General features: G+C 38.6%; 1 long non-coding RNA gene across 1 annotated transcript; it reads right to left on the reverse strand.

Moving 5' to 3' along the window:
* Positions 1–1,244: 1,244 nt before the first annotated feature.
* Positions 1,245–4,738, reverse strand: LOC114463785 (uncharacterized). Its single transcript, XR_003674121.1, has 6 exons — positions 2,614–4,738; positions 2,448–2,536; positions 2,259–2,332; positions 1,841–1,943; positions 1,662–1,728; positions 1,245–1,347 (listed from the first exon to the last, which is right to left on the reverse strand). It is a non-coding gene; the product is annotated as an uncharacterized LOC114463785 (long non-coding RNA).
* Between the last annotated feature and the right edge of the window lie 8,688 nt (positions 4,739–13,426).

A 13,426-nucleotide genomic window follows, 5' to 3' on the forward strand; every position in this document is an offset into this window, starting at 1 on the left:
CAGCTCAGTTATTTTTATACTGCATTTTATTTGAACTAGATTTATATTTAAGTGAACGTTTAGAATACAGTTGTGTTTCAATTTGAATGAATATTTAAGCTCTATAAGCTTTGTGCCTTTGCACTGTTTATTTCTTTCATATGTATTGTTTTTTTTAATTGTTCAAAATACAAATATTTACATAAATACAATTAACAGAATTTTATTTCATAATTTTAAAAAAATCAGGCAATTTTAATTTGTTGGTTTAGTCGATGTCAGTTTCACAGTTATGAACTTTATTAGTTCCAAAATAAGTTTCTTTAATTGTGAGCTAGGTTTAGTACGCATGTGACTTTCTTTAAAGTTGATATTTCATGTTTTTTTTTTTTAAATTATGTTAAATTCTTTCTTGCATTCAACAAGTTTTGTTTTTCTGCCGTTTGGTTTTATATTAAAACGTCAAGTCTTCGTAATTTATGATTTACTGAGTTGATTATTTTGGGGGTTTTGTGCAATCATTTGAATATTGTGCCTTTTTCTGTAATTATAGATTTTAACGTTTAAGTGCAGTTGACATGTTTGCAGATAATTTCACTGAACATAGTGTCACAGCTCCAGATTAGTTTGGATTGTGTTAATGTGCACCTGAATTTGTGTTATTATTAATTTCTATACATCATACTTGTTAAATAGAAATTCAGTTTTAAGTTTATACTTAAGTTGAAAATTTTTTTATGTTAATTAATGCTAAAATAGTTCAATATTGTATGTACTGTAATCATTTGAAACAGCCTTTTTGAGTGCTTCACTGCTAGTTTACTTTTTTTAGCTAATCTTTGTGTTACTTTATGTACTTTAAGTGTTATAATTTTGTCATGCATCTAAGGCAGAGGATAAAAACAAATTCAAATGTCATTCTCTGGGTCAAAGCTGTAGTTAAAATAGCTTTCTAGAGTATTTAAAATAAACACACATTAAGATATGTCTGAAAAAACTACCAATGTGTTTCAAGCACAAAAAAAAAAAATTTATTTAAAAAACCAAACTTCTAAAAATGTAGAAATATTGACAAAATAAGTAAAAAGCTTAATCCACTGTCGTCCACTGTCTGCATCATGACGTCTTCCTTTTCTCTTGACTGGAAAACAGAAAAGTTCTCATTAAAACACTTATTTTGGGACTTGCTTAGTTTCAATTAACATTTCTCTGGTTTTTGTGGCATATACCAAGAACAGATTAGAACCAGAAGGGGCGGCAACTACCTCTGGGTGTGTCAGACACTGAAGGTGATGGCGAAGCATATGGGTGGCTGGAACAGTGGTGATGGTGTTCACTCAGTAGCACCTTCACTTGTTTGAAGATAATCTTTGAAAGAGAGATGAATACAATTAATGATTATTGATCTGTCATTGCAGCTCAGATAAAGTGCAAGAGAACCAGAAAGCAACACTGAATATCAAAAATAGCGCAATGAATGAGATAAATACAATAGAAGCTATATATAAATTTACACAATATAAATATTAGTATAAAGAACATAAATATATTCTTAGCCTATAAAAACTGATGTATATAGACAGGTGTTTATGAAAATACAAATGTTACTCTGGGCTGTGGTATTCAGCAGTGGAAATTTAAGTAACTGAGGAAAAAAAAAAAAAAAATTGTTAGAGCCTCACCTGCTGTTTTACATCAGATGTTTGCATCTGGAGCATCACTGCGATGAAGTCATCCTCTTTCTCTTGACTGGAAGATAAAGTTTTTTTTTAACACCTATTTGGGACTTGGATTGTTTTCAATGAACATTTGTGGTTCTAGTGGTATTACCAAGAACTACAACAGAAGGGGCGGCACCTACCTCTGGGTGTGTCAGACACTGAAGGTGATGGCGAAGCACATGGAGTAGTTGGGACATTGGTGATTGTGTTTACTCAGTAGCACCCTCAGTTGATGAAAGCAGTCTTTGAAATGAGAGATAAATACATTTAATTGATTAATAGTTTAGAGCAGAGTAACTTATTGATCTGCTGTAGGGTTAATGTACTTTCATTACAGCTCAGATAAAGTTCAAGAAACAAAAAGTGCAATGAAAAACACTAAAATAAAAACTATATAAATATACACAATCTAAATTGAAAAACATAAGCATTACAAAAATGGACATATATTCTTAGCCTATAAAATCTTTCATATATATTTACAGATGTTTATGAGAACTCTGGGCTGTGGAATTCACCAGTGGAAAAGTAAAAAACTGAAAAATACTAGAGCCTCACCTGCTGTGCACGATTCAGCTCCTGCTGCGTCACATCAGATGTTTGCATCTGCAGCATCGTTGTGATGACATCCTCTTTTGAAGACAGACAAAGTTTAAAACACTTTTTTGGATCATGGATCACTTGTAATAAACATTCCTTTGGTTCTCGTGGTATTTCCAAGAACAGACTACAAGGGGCTGCACCTACCTCTGGGTGTGTCAGACACTGAAGGTGAAGGGGAAGCATGTGGTCGGGCTGTGGTTGACTCTGCGGCACCCTCACTGGTTTTAAAGTCACTTTTGAAAAGAGACAAATACAGTTAATTGCCAAATAGTTTATGAAAATCTAAATAAATCAGCGGTGCCATTCTTACATTTGCTCCACTCTAGTCGTTGAGGTTTTTGAGCGGTAGTCACTTTTAAGTTTTTCCAACTTCGACACTGTAGAGAGGTTCGGTGGAAGCCGTGAGCATGCATTTGCTCAGAGAGCTGCTGTATACTCGCTCGTTACGAGTACAGCTATCCAGCTCTCTGAATGCAATGATCAGAAAGCAAGGAGGTTTGAACCTCGACCTTCACGGATTGCACTTTATTGCTGCAATCCTCAAGATCGCTAACAAAAGTTAATGGGAGCCACAGATGCTTTCTCTGTGAGTTGATGAATCGCTTTTGCGATTCAGATAAAAAAAAATGCAAAAAGGACCTGGGTTAGTGTTTGTTAAAATGACCTGGTTTTACATTGGAAAAATGCAAAAAGAACCTGGGTTTATGATCAGAACAATGAAAAACCTGGGTTAGTGAACAGATCAATTCAAAAAGGACCTTTGTTAGTGATCCAAACAAACCCAAAAGTAGGTTTGTGATTAGATAGATGCAAAAAAAGATCTGTTGGTGATTAGAATGCTAAAACGACCTTGGACATTAGAAACACAAAAAAACTGAAACGGGAACAACGCAAAAAGGACCTGGTTAGTGAAAACACCACCAACAGGATGCGTTAGTGATCATGTAAAAATGACCTGCTTGTACACCTTGTAACCTGGGTTAGTGATCGAAACAATAAAAGAACCTGATTTATGATCAGAACAATGAAAAACCTGGTTAGTGACCAGATCAATGCAAAAAGGACCCGGGTTAGTGATCAGAATGTTGAATGACCTAGTACAATTGAAAAATGCAAAAAGAACCTGGTTATATATGGGAACAATGCAAAAAGGACCTGGTTAGTGAAAACACCACCAACAGGATGTGTTAGTGATCATGTAAAAATAACCTGCTTGTACACCTTGTAACCTGGGTTAGTGATTGAAACAAAAGAACCTGGTTTATGATCAGAACAATGAAAAACCTGGTTAGTGATCAGAATGTTGAATGACCTAGTACAATAGAAAAATGCAAAAAGAACCTTGTTATATATGGGAACAATGCAAAAAGAACTTTGCTAGTGATGGGCTCAATAAAAACCAGCACTGGGTTAGTGATCAGAACAAGGCAAACAGGACCTGGGTTTGAGAACCCAACAACTGAAAAATGACCTGCTTGTACATTAGAACAAAGTAAAAAGATCTGGGTTATTGATCGATCAATGCAAAAAGAACAGGTTAGTGATTGAAAAATGCGACAATGACCTGGTTATTGAGCGATCAATGCAAAAAATACCTGAGTTAGTGATTAGAACACCAACAGGCTGCATTAATGATCATGTTAAAATGACCTGGTTGTACATTGGAAAAATGTACAAATAACCTGGGTTAGTGATTACAATAAGAACCTGGGTAAAATTGACCTGTTATATGGAATCAATGCAAAAAACCTGGGTTAGTGATCACAACAAAGCAAAAATGACCTGGATTATTGATCAGATCATTGCAAAGAGGAACTGGGTTATTGATCGGATCAACGCAAAAAACACCCTGGTTAGTGATCAAAACGGAAAAAATGACCTGGTTGTAGATTGAACAAAGCAAACTGGAGACGTTGAAAGCACAAGGTCCAAGTGCAGTTTCAGCAAAATCTAAAACAAAGTCAGGGTTAGCAAGGGTGCATCCATCGAGTCTGTAGCTATGCAGGTGATTGACTAACACCTGGCCTCAGAATCAAAGAAATATGGAGGATCCGTGTTTAAGATGGCCAACACTGTGGTTAAATTTGACCCCAGCCGGAGCAGATTTTAACATCTGTCGGCAAAATATAAACACCAGCCGGAGCAGATTTTAACATCTGTCGGCAAAATATAAACACCAGCCGGAGCAGATTTTAACATCTGTCGGCAAAATATAAATATGACCCCAGTCGGCAAAAAATAAATAACCCCAGCCGAAGCAGATTTTAACATCTGTCGGCAAAATATGACACCCCAGGCGGAGCAGACTTTAACATCTGCTGGCAAAATATAAATATTTGACCTTAGTCAACAAAATATATAAACCCCAGCCGGAGCAGATTTTAACATCTGTCGGCAAAATATAAATACTTGACCCCAGCCGGAGCAGATTTTAACATCTGTCAGCAAAATATAAAAACCCCAGCCGGAGCAGATTTTAACATCTGTCGGCAAAATATAAATAACCCCAGCCGGAGCAGATTTTAACATCTGTCGGCAAAATATAAATACTTGACCCCAGCCGGAGCAGATTTTAACATCTGTCGGCAAAATAAAATACTTGACCCCAGCCGGAGCAGATTTTAACATCTGTCGGCAAAATATAAACCCCAGCCGGCAAAATATAAATATAACCCCAGCCGAGGCAGATTTTAACATCTGTCGGCAAAATATAAATACTTGACCCCAGCCGGAGCAGATTTTAACATCTGCCGGCAAAATAAAAATATGTGACCCCAGCCGAAGCAGATTTTAACATCTGCCGGCAAAATATAAACAACCCAGGCCGGAGCAGATTTTAACATCTGTCGGCAAAATATTTGACCCCAGTCGGCAAAACATAAAAACCCCAGCCGAAGCAGATTTTAACATCTGTCGGCAAAATATGAATATGACCCCAGTCGGCAAAATATAAACATTTGACCCCAGCAGGAGCAGATTTTAACATCTGTCAGCAAAATATAAATATTTGACCCCAGCCGGAGCAGATTTTAACATCTGTCAGCAAAATATAAATATTTGACCCCAGCCGGAGCAGATTTTAACATCTGTCGGCAAAATATAAAGATTTCACCCCAGCCGAAGCAGATTTTGACATCTGTCGGCAAAATATAAACAACCCCAGCCGGCAAAATATAAATATAACCCCAGCCGAGGCAGATTTTAACATCTGTCGGCAAAATATAAATACTTGACCCCAGCCGGAGCAGATTTTAACATCTGTCGGCAAAATATAAACCCCAGCCGGCAAAATATAAATATAACCCCAGCCAGAGCAGATTTTAACATCTGTCGGCAAAATATAAACAACCCCAGCCCGAACAGATTTTAACATCTGTCGGCAAAATACAAATAACCCCAGCCTGAGCAGATTTTAACATCTGTCGGCAAAACATAAATATGACCCCAGCCTGAGCAGATTTTAACATCTGCCGGCAAAATATAAATATTTGATCCCAGCCGAAGCAGATTTTAACATCTGTCGGCAAAATATAAACACCAGCCGAAGCAGATTTTAACATCTGCCGGCAAATTATAAATATTGACCCCAGTCGGCAAAATAAAATAACCCCAGCCGAAGGAGATTTTAACATCTGTCGGCAAAATATAAATATGACCCCAGCCGGAGCAGATTTTAACATCTGTCAGAAAAATATAAATACTTGACCCCAGCCAGAGCAGATTTTAACATCTGTCGGCAAAATATAAATACTTGACCCCAGTCAGCAAAATATAAAAACCCCAGCCGGAGCAGATTTTAACATCTGTTGGCAAATATAAAATGACCCCAGCCGGAGCAGATTTTAACATGTCGGCAAAATATAAACAACCCCAGCCGAAGGAGATTTTAACATCTGTTCGGCAAAATATAAATAACCCCAGCCGGCAAAATATAAATATTTGACCCCAGCCGGAGCAGATTTTAACATCTGTCGGCAAAATATAAATACTTGACCCCAGCCGGAGCAGATTTTAACATCTGTCGGCAAAATATAAACCCCAGCCGGCAAAATATAAATATAACCCCAGCCAGAGCAGATTTTAACATCTGTCGGCAAAATATGAATATGACCCCAGTCGGAGCAGATTTTAACATCTGCCGGCAAAATATAAATATGTGACCCCAGCCGGCAAAATATAAATATGTGACCACAGCCGAAGCAGATTTTAACATCTGCCGGCAAAATATAAACAACCCAGGCCGGAGCAGATTTTAACATCTGTCGGCAAAATATGAATATGACCCCAGTCGGCAAAATGTAAACATTTGACCCCAGCAGGAGCAGATTTTAACATCTGTCGGCAAAATATAAACATTTGACCCCAGCCGGAGCAGATTTTAACATCTGTCGGCAAATTATAAATATTTGACCCCAGTCGGCAAAATATAAATAACCCCAGCCTGAGCAGATTTTAACATCTGCCGGCAAAATATAAATATTTGATCCCAGCCGAAGCAGATTTTAACATCTGTCAGAAAAATATAAATACTTGACCCCAGCCGGAGCAGATTTTAACATCTGTCGGCAAAATATAAACCCCAGCCGGCAAAATATAAATATAACCCCAGCCGAGGCAGATTTTAACATCTGCCGGCAAAATATAAATAACCCCGGCCTGAGCAGATTTTAACATCTGTCGGCAAAATATAAATACTTGACCCCAGCCGGAGCAGATTTTAACATCTGTCGGCAAAATATAAATATGTGACCCCAGCCGAAGCAGATTTTAACATCTGTCGGCAAAATATAAACATTTGACCCCAGCAGGAGCAGATTTTAACATCTGTCAGCAAAATATAAATAAAGGTGATCAAGATATATTAGAACCATGACCCCAGCCGGAGCAGATTTTAACATCTGTCGGCAAAATATAAATAACCCCAGCCGGCAAAATATAAACATTTGACCCCAGCCGAAGCAGATTTTAACATCTGCCGGCAAAATATGAATATAACCCCAGCCGGAGTAGATTTTAACATCTGCCGGCAAAATATAAATATGTGACCCCAGCCGGCAAAATATAAATATGTGACCCCAGCCTGAGCAGATTTTAACATCTGTCAGCAAAATATAAACAACCCCAGCCGAAGGAGATTTTAACATCCGTCGGCAAAATATAAACAACCCCAGCCGGCAAAATATAAATATTTGACCCCAGCCTGAACAGATTTTAACATCTGTCGGCAAAATATAAACAACCCCAGCCGGCAAAATATGAATATGACCCCAGCCTGAGCAGATTTTAACATCGGTCGGCAAAATATAAATAACCACAGCCTGAGCAGATTTTAACATCTGTCGGCAAAATATAAATGTGACCCCAGCCTGAGCAGATTTTAACATCTGCCGGCAAAATATAAATTTGATTCCAGCCAAAGCAGATTTTAACATCTGCCGGCAAAATATAAATATGTGACCCCAGCCGGCAAAATATAAATATGTGACCCCAGCCTGAGCAGATTTTAACATCTGTCGGCAAAATATAAATAACACCAGCCGGCAAAATATAAATATAACCCCAGCCGAGGCAGATTTTAACATCTGTCGGCAAAATATAAATACTTGACCCCAGCCGGAGCAGATTTTAACATCTGTCGGCAAAATATAAATACTTGACCCCAGCCGGAGCAGATTTTAACATCTGTCGGCAAAATATAAACCCCAGCCGGCAAAATATAAATATAACCCCAGCCGAGGCAGATTTTAACATCTGTCGGCAAAATATAAATACTTGACCCCAGCCGGAGCAGATTTTAACATCTGCCGGCAAAATATAAATATGTGACCCCAGCCGGCAAAATATAAATATGTGACCCCAGCCGAAGCAGATTTTAACATCTGTCGGCAAAATATAAACATTTGACCCCAGCAGGAGCACATTTTAACATCTGTCAGCAAAATAAAATATTTGATCCCAGCCGGAGCAGATTTTAACATCTGTCGGCAAAATATAAATATGTGACCCCAGCCGGCAAAATATAAAGATTTCACCCCAGCCGAAGCAGATTTTAACATCTGTCGGCAAAATATAAATACTTGACCCCAGCAGGAGCAGATTTTAACATCTGTCAGCAAAATATAAATATGTGATCCCAGCCGGAGCAGATTTTAACATCTGTCGGCAAAATATAAATAACCCCAGCCGGCAAAATATAAACATTGACCCCAGCCGAAGCAGATTTTAACATCTGCCGGCAAAATATGAATACAACCCCAGCCGGAGTAGATTTTAACATCTGCCGGCAAAATATAAATATGTGACCCCAGCCGGCAAAATATAAATATGTGACCCCAGCCTGAGCAGATTTTAACATCTGTCAGCAAAATATAAACAACCCCAGCCGAAGGAGATTTTAACATCCGTCGGCAAAATATAAACAACCCCAGCCGGCAAAATATAAATATTTGACCCCAGCCTGAACAGATTTTAACATCTGTCGGCAAAATATAAACAACCCCAGCCGGCAAAATATGAATATGACCCCAGCCTGAGCAGATTTTAACATCGGTCGGCAAAATATAAATAACCACAGCCTGAGCAGATTTTAACATCTGTCGGCAAAATATAAATATTTGATCCCAGCCGAAGCAGATTTTAACATCTGTCGGCAAAATATAAATGTGACCCCAGCCTGAGCAGATTTTAACATCTGCCGGCAAAATATAAATTTGATTCCAGCCAAAGCAGATTTTAACATCTGCCGGCAAAATATAAATATGTGACCCCAGCCGGCAAAAATATAAATATGTGACCCCAGCCTGAGCAGATTTTAACATCTGTCGGCAAAATAAATAACACCAGCCGGCAAAATATAAATATAACCCCAGCCGAGGCAGATTTTAACATCTGTCGGCAAAATATAAATACTTGACCCCAGCCGGAGCAGATTTTAACATCTGTCGGCAAAATATAAATACTTGACCCCAGCCGGAGCAGATTTTAACATCTGTCGGCAAAATATAAACCCCAGCCGGCAAAATATAAATATAACCCCAGCCGGAGCAGATTTTAACATCTGCCGGCAAAATATAAATATGTGACCCCAGCCGGCAAAATATAAATATGTGACCCCAGCCGAAGCAGATTTTAACATCTGTCGGCAAAATATAAACATTTGACCCCAGCAGGAGCACATTTTAACATCTGTCAGCAAAATATAAATATTTGATCCCAGCCGGAGCAGATTTTAACATCTGTCGGCAAAATATAAATATGTGACCCCAGCCGGCAAAATATAAAGATTTCACCCCAGCCGAAGCAGATTTTAACATCTGTCGGCAAAATATAAATACTTGACCCCAGCAGGAGCAGATTTTAACATCTGTCGGCAAAATATAAATATGTGACCCCAGCCGGAGCAGATTTTAACATCTGCCGGCAAAATATAAATATTTGATCCCAGCCGAAGCAGATTTTAACATCTGCCGGCAAAATATAAATATTTGACCCCAGCCGGAGCAGATTTTAACATCTGTCGGCAAAAAAATATATTTGATCCCAGCCGGCAAAATATAAATATGTGACCCCAGCCTGAGCAGATTTTAACATCTGTCAGCAAAATATAAACAACCCCAGCCGAAGGCGATTTTAACATCTGTCGGCAAAATATAAACAACCCCAGCCGGCAAAATATGAATATGATCCCAGCCTGAGCAGATTTTAACATCTGCTGGCAAAATATAAATATTTGATCCCAGCCGGAGCAGATTTTAACATCGGTCGGCAAAATATAAATAACCACAGCCTGAGCAGATTTTAACATCTGTCGGCAAAATATAAATGTGACCCCAGCCTGAGCAGATTTTAACATCTGCCGGCAAAATATAAATTTGATTCCAGCCAAAGCAGATTTTAACATCTGCCGGCAAAATATAAATATGTGACCCCAGCCGGCAAAATATAAATATGTGACCCCAGCCTGAGTAGATTTCAACATCTGTCAGCAAAATATAAATAACACCAGCCGGCAAAATATAAATATTTGACCCCAGCCGGAGCAGATTTTAACATCCGTCGGCAAAATATAAAGATTTCACCCCAGCCGAAGCAGATTTTAACATCTGTCGGCAAAATATAAATACTTGACCCCAGCAGGAGAAGATTTTAACATCTGTCGGCAAAATATAAACCCCAGCCGAGGAAGATTTTAACATCTGCCGGCAAAATATAAATATTTGATCCCAGCCGGAGCAGATTTTAACATCTGTCGGCAAAATATAAATATGTGACCCCAGCCGGAGCAGATTTTAACATCTGACGGCAAAATAATTGTCAACGTTAGTTAGAACAGATATAACTTACCTCATACAAACAGTAACATTTGCTGGCACAGTAGAATATTTTAACATTAGCTGGAACAGAGGTTAACATTTGCCTATACAACAGAATTATTTTACATCAACTGGAACAATTTAACAGATACAATAGATCATCTCAACATAGGTACATTACAATAATAAAACCAGCACAAGAGATGAATCCAGATCCCATGTGACTCAGGTCTTGAAAGGCTGGTCCTGGTTCTTTTCGATCGATATGGGCGTGAGGTCCATCACTGGTCTGGATGCTTGGACGACACCAACTTCTTTGTTGATTTCCTTCGTCAAATTTTTTCTTCATACGTGGTTCTGGAACAATTCTTCTGGAAATCGTCTATAGCCGATTCTTCTGGAAATTTGTCAAGTCTTCTGGAAATTTGTCAACCGTCAACTTCGCAGTTGGTAAAATTCGCAGTTTTTCTCGAAGCTATTGATTTAGCATTTTTCCGCTTTTTAAAAAAATGTTTGTTGTCTTGATACATTGTTAATGCTAAAACAATTTTAACCTCACAGGTGTTTGGTTTTTTAAAGGTTAATTAATAGACTTAATTTTAAATTAACAAATCAAGACTCTTTTAGTTGACGCGCAAAAAAATTTTGTCAAGTTTTAGTATAAATTCGTCAACACTAGATTACGACTAAAAACATTTTGGCATTTATAATTGATTATGACAATGATTGCATTTTATTTGTTACTCAAACCATGACCCAGCAACAATAGTATGCGACTAAATTAATGTGTACACTAGAAACTAATATTTAAATATCCTGTTTTTATTGTAGTGTTTTTAGGTGGCCTGAAAGGCACTTTTTAAATAAAATTAATTATTATTGATTATTTTATTGGGTCAGAGGGTGGAACTTTAAACCGCGAAACCAAGAGTGTCAAACTTAAAAAAACATTTTAATTTTTAGGTTAGGTTTAGGTTGTAAAAGGATTGTTAAAAAACTTTAAACATTTTAGTATGTCAATACCGTGCACTAAAAAATTTAATTAATTTACAGATAATTATTTTATGTGTCTGGCCCTCGTGTTAAATGAGTTCGACACCCTTGGTTTAATAACACGATTCTCACTGTGCGACGAATTGAGAACGACGACCAGGGTCGGTGCACGTCCAGCGTCGGTCCACGTCCAGCGACGGTCCACGTCCAGCGACGGTCCACGGCAAGAGCTGAACCACGGCAAGAGCTGAACCACGGCAAGAGCTGAACCACGGCAAGAGCTGAACCACGGCAAGAGCTGAACCACGGCAAGAGCTGAACCACGACCAGGGTTGATGGACGTCGAGGGGTGACCCACGTCCAGGGTTGGTGGACGTCGAGGGGTGACCCACGTCCAGGGTTGGTGGACGTCGAGGGGTGACCCACGTCCAGGGTTGGTGGACGTCGAGGGGTGACCCACGTCCAGGGTTGGTGGACGTCGAGGGGTGACCCACGACCAGGGTTGGTGGACGTCGAGGGGTGACCCACGACCAGGGTTGGTGGGCGTCGAGGGGTGACCCATGACCCACGTCCAGGGTTGACGGACGTCCAGGGTATATCGACGACCAGATTTGACTTTGACTGACGTCCAGGGTCTTTAATCAGCGGCATCAGATGTCCAGTCGTTAATAAACGGGACAAACGGAACTGAACTTTTGAAAAAAAAAACCGGGAAAAATCAACGGTTGGGGGTAAATCGACGAGGAAACGGGACGTAACCCTGAATACCGGGACGTTGGTTGGGTGGTCACCCCACCGAGGTCGGGCAGCAGCCGTGGCAGCTCAGAAAGAACGAGTAACTGCGGATCCACAGCTTTAGTAGGTTTGACCAATTAAAGATAATGAGCAGCACCTGCTGTAACAGGCGCACGTGTAATCTACTCAATCACGTCCAAAATATCTCACAAACATGGCTTAAAACATTATATTAACAATAAAGGCGATGTTGTTTATGTGTTTAAAACTGTATTTATTCAGAATACTCATTTTTTTGTATTTGTCCAACAAAGCAAGGCAACAATATCGCACATTTATTCAAGTAAGGCACCAAACAGTGGAAAAAGGGCACAAATTAAAATAATAAAAATGAGTATTAAAATGAAAAGGCTTTATAATTGCATTTTTAAATCATGAAAACAGCTTAATTATAATCGAAAGGATATGACACTGGATTTTTTCAACCTTGGGGTCGTGGTCCCATGTGGGGTCGCCTGAAATGTCTAGTAGTTGATTAGAAAAAATAAATAACACATTTTAAAATGATTGTTCTTTTTTCATTAAAACACTAATCTGACCCGTGAGTGATGCGGGGGATGCAACACCCACGGTCCAAAAGTGGCAAAAACTTGGCAAGAAAAGAGTAAAAAGTGACTAAAATGGGCCAAAAGCGGTCAAGAATGGCAAAAAAAAAAAAAATTACAAAAAAGGAAACAGGTGTTATGAAATGCCAAAAGGAAGTTAAATCTGAAAAAACTAAAAAAGTGTCAAGAGAATAAAGTGAAAAAAGGAAGAAAAATAAATAAAAAAAATACAGTTTAAAAATATCTGAACTGGCGCATTTTGTCACTTTGTTGCACACATTTTGACTATTCTGTATTTGTTACACACAGTATAAGAAAACATGATCAAAAACTAGTTCTAGAATAAATAGTTTTTAGGTTTGCCAGAAATGTTGTGATAATGAAAATGGGGTCAACGATCCAAAACAGGTCGGGAACCACTGACACAACATAAATACAGCTTCATTCGTGTGTTCCACATATCTGCAAGTAATCTGTA

Source organism: Gouania willdenowi, chromosome 5 (genome assembly GCF_900634775.1).
Source record: "Gouania willdenowi chromosome 5, fGouWil2.1, whole genome shotgun sequence".
In the NCBI taxonomy this organism is placed as follows: Eukaryota; Metazoa; Chordata; class Actinopteri; order Blenniiformes; family Gobiesocidae; genus Gouania; species Gouania willdenowi.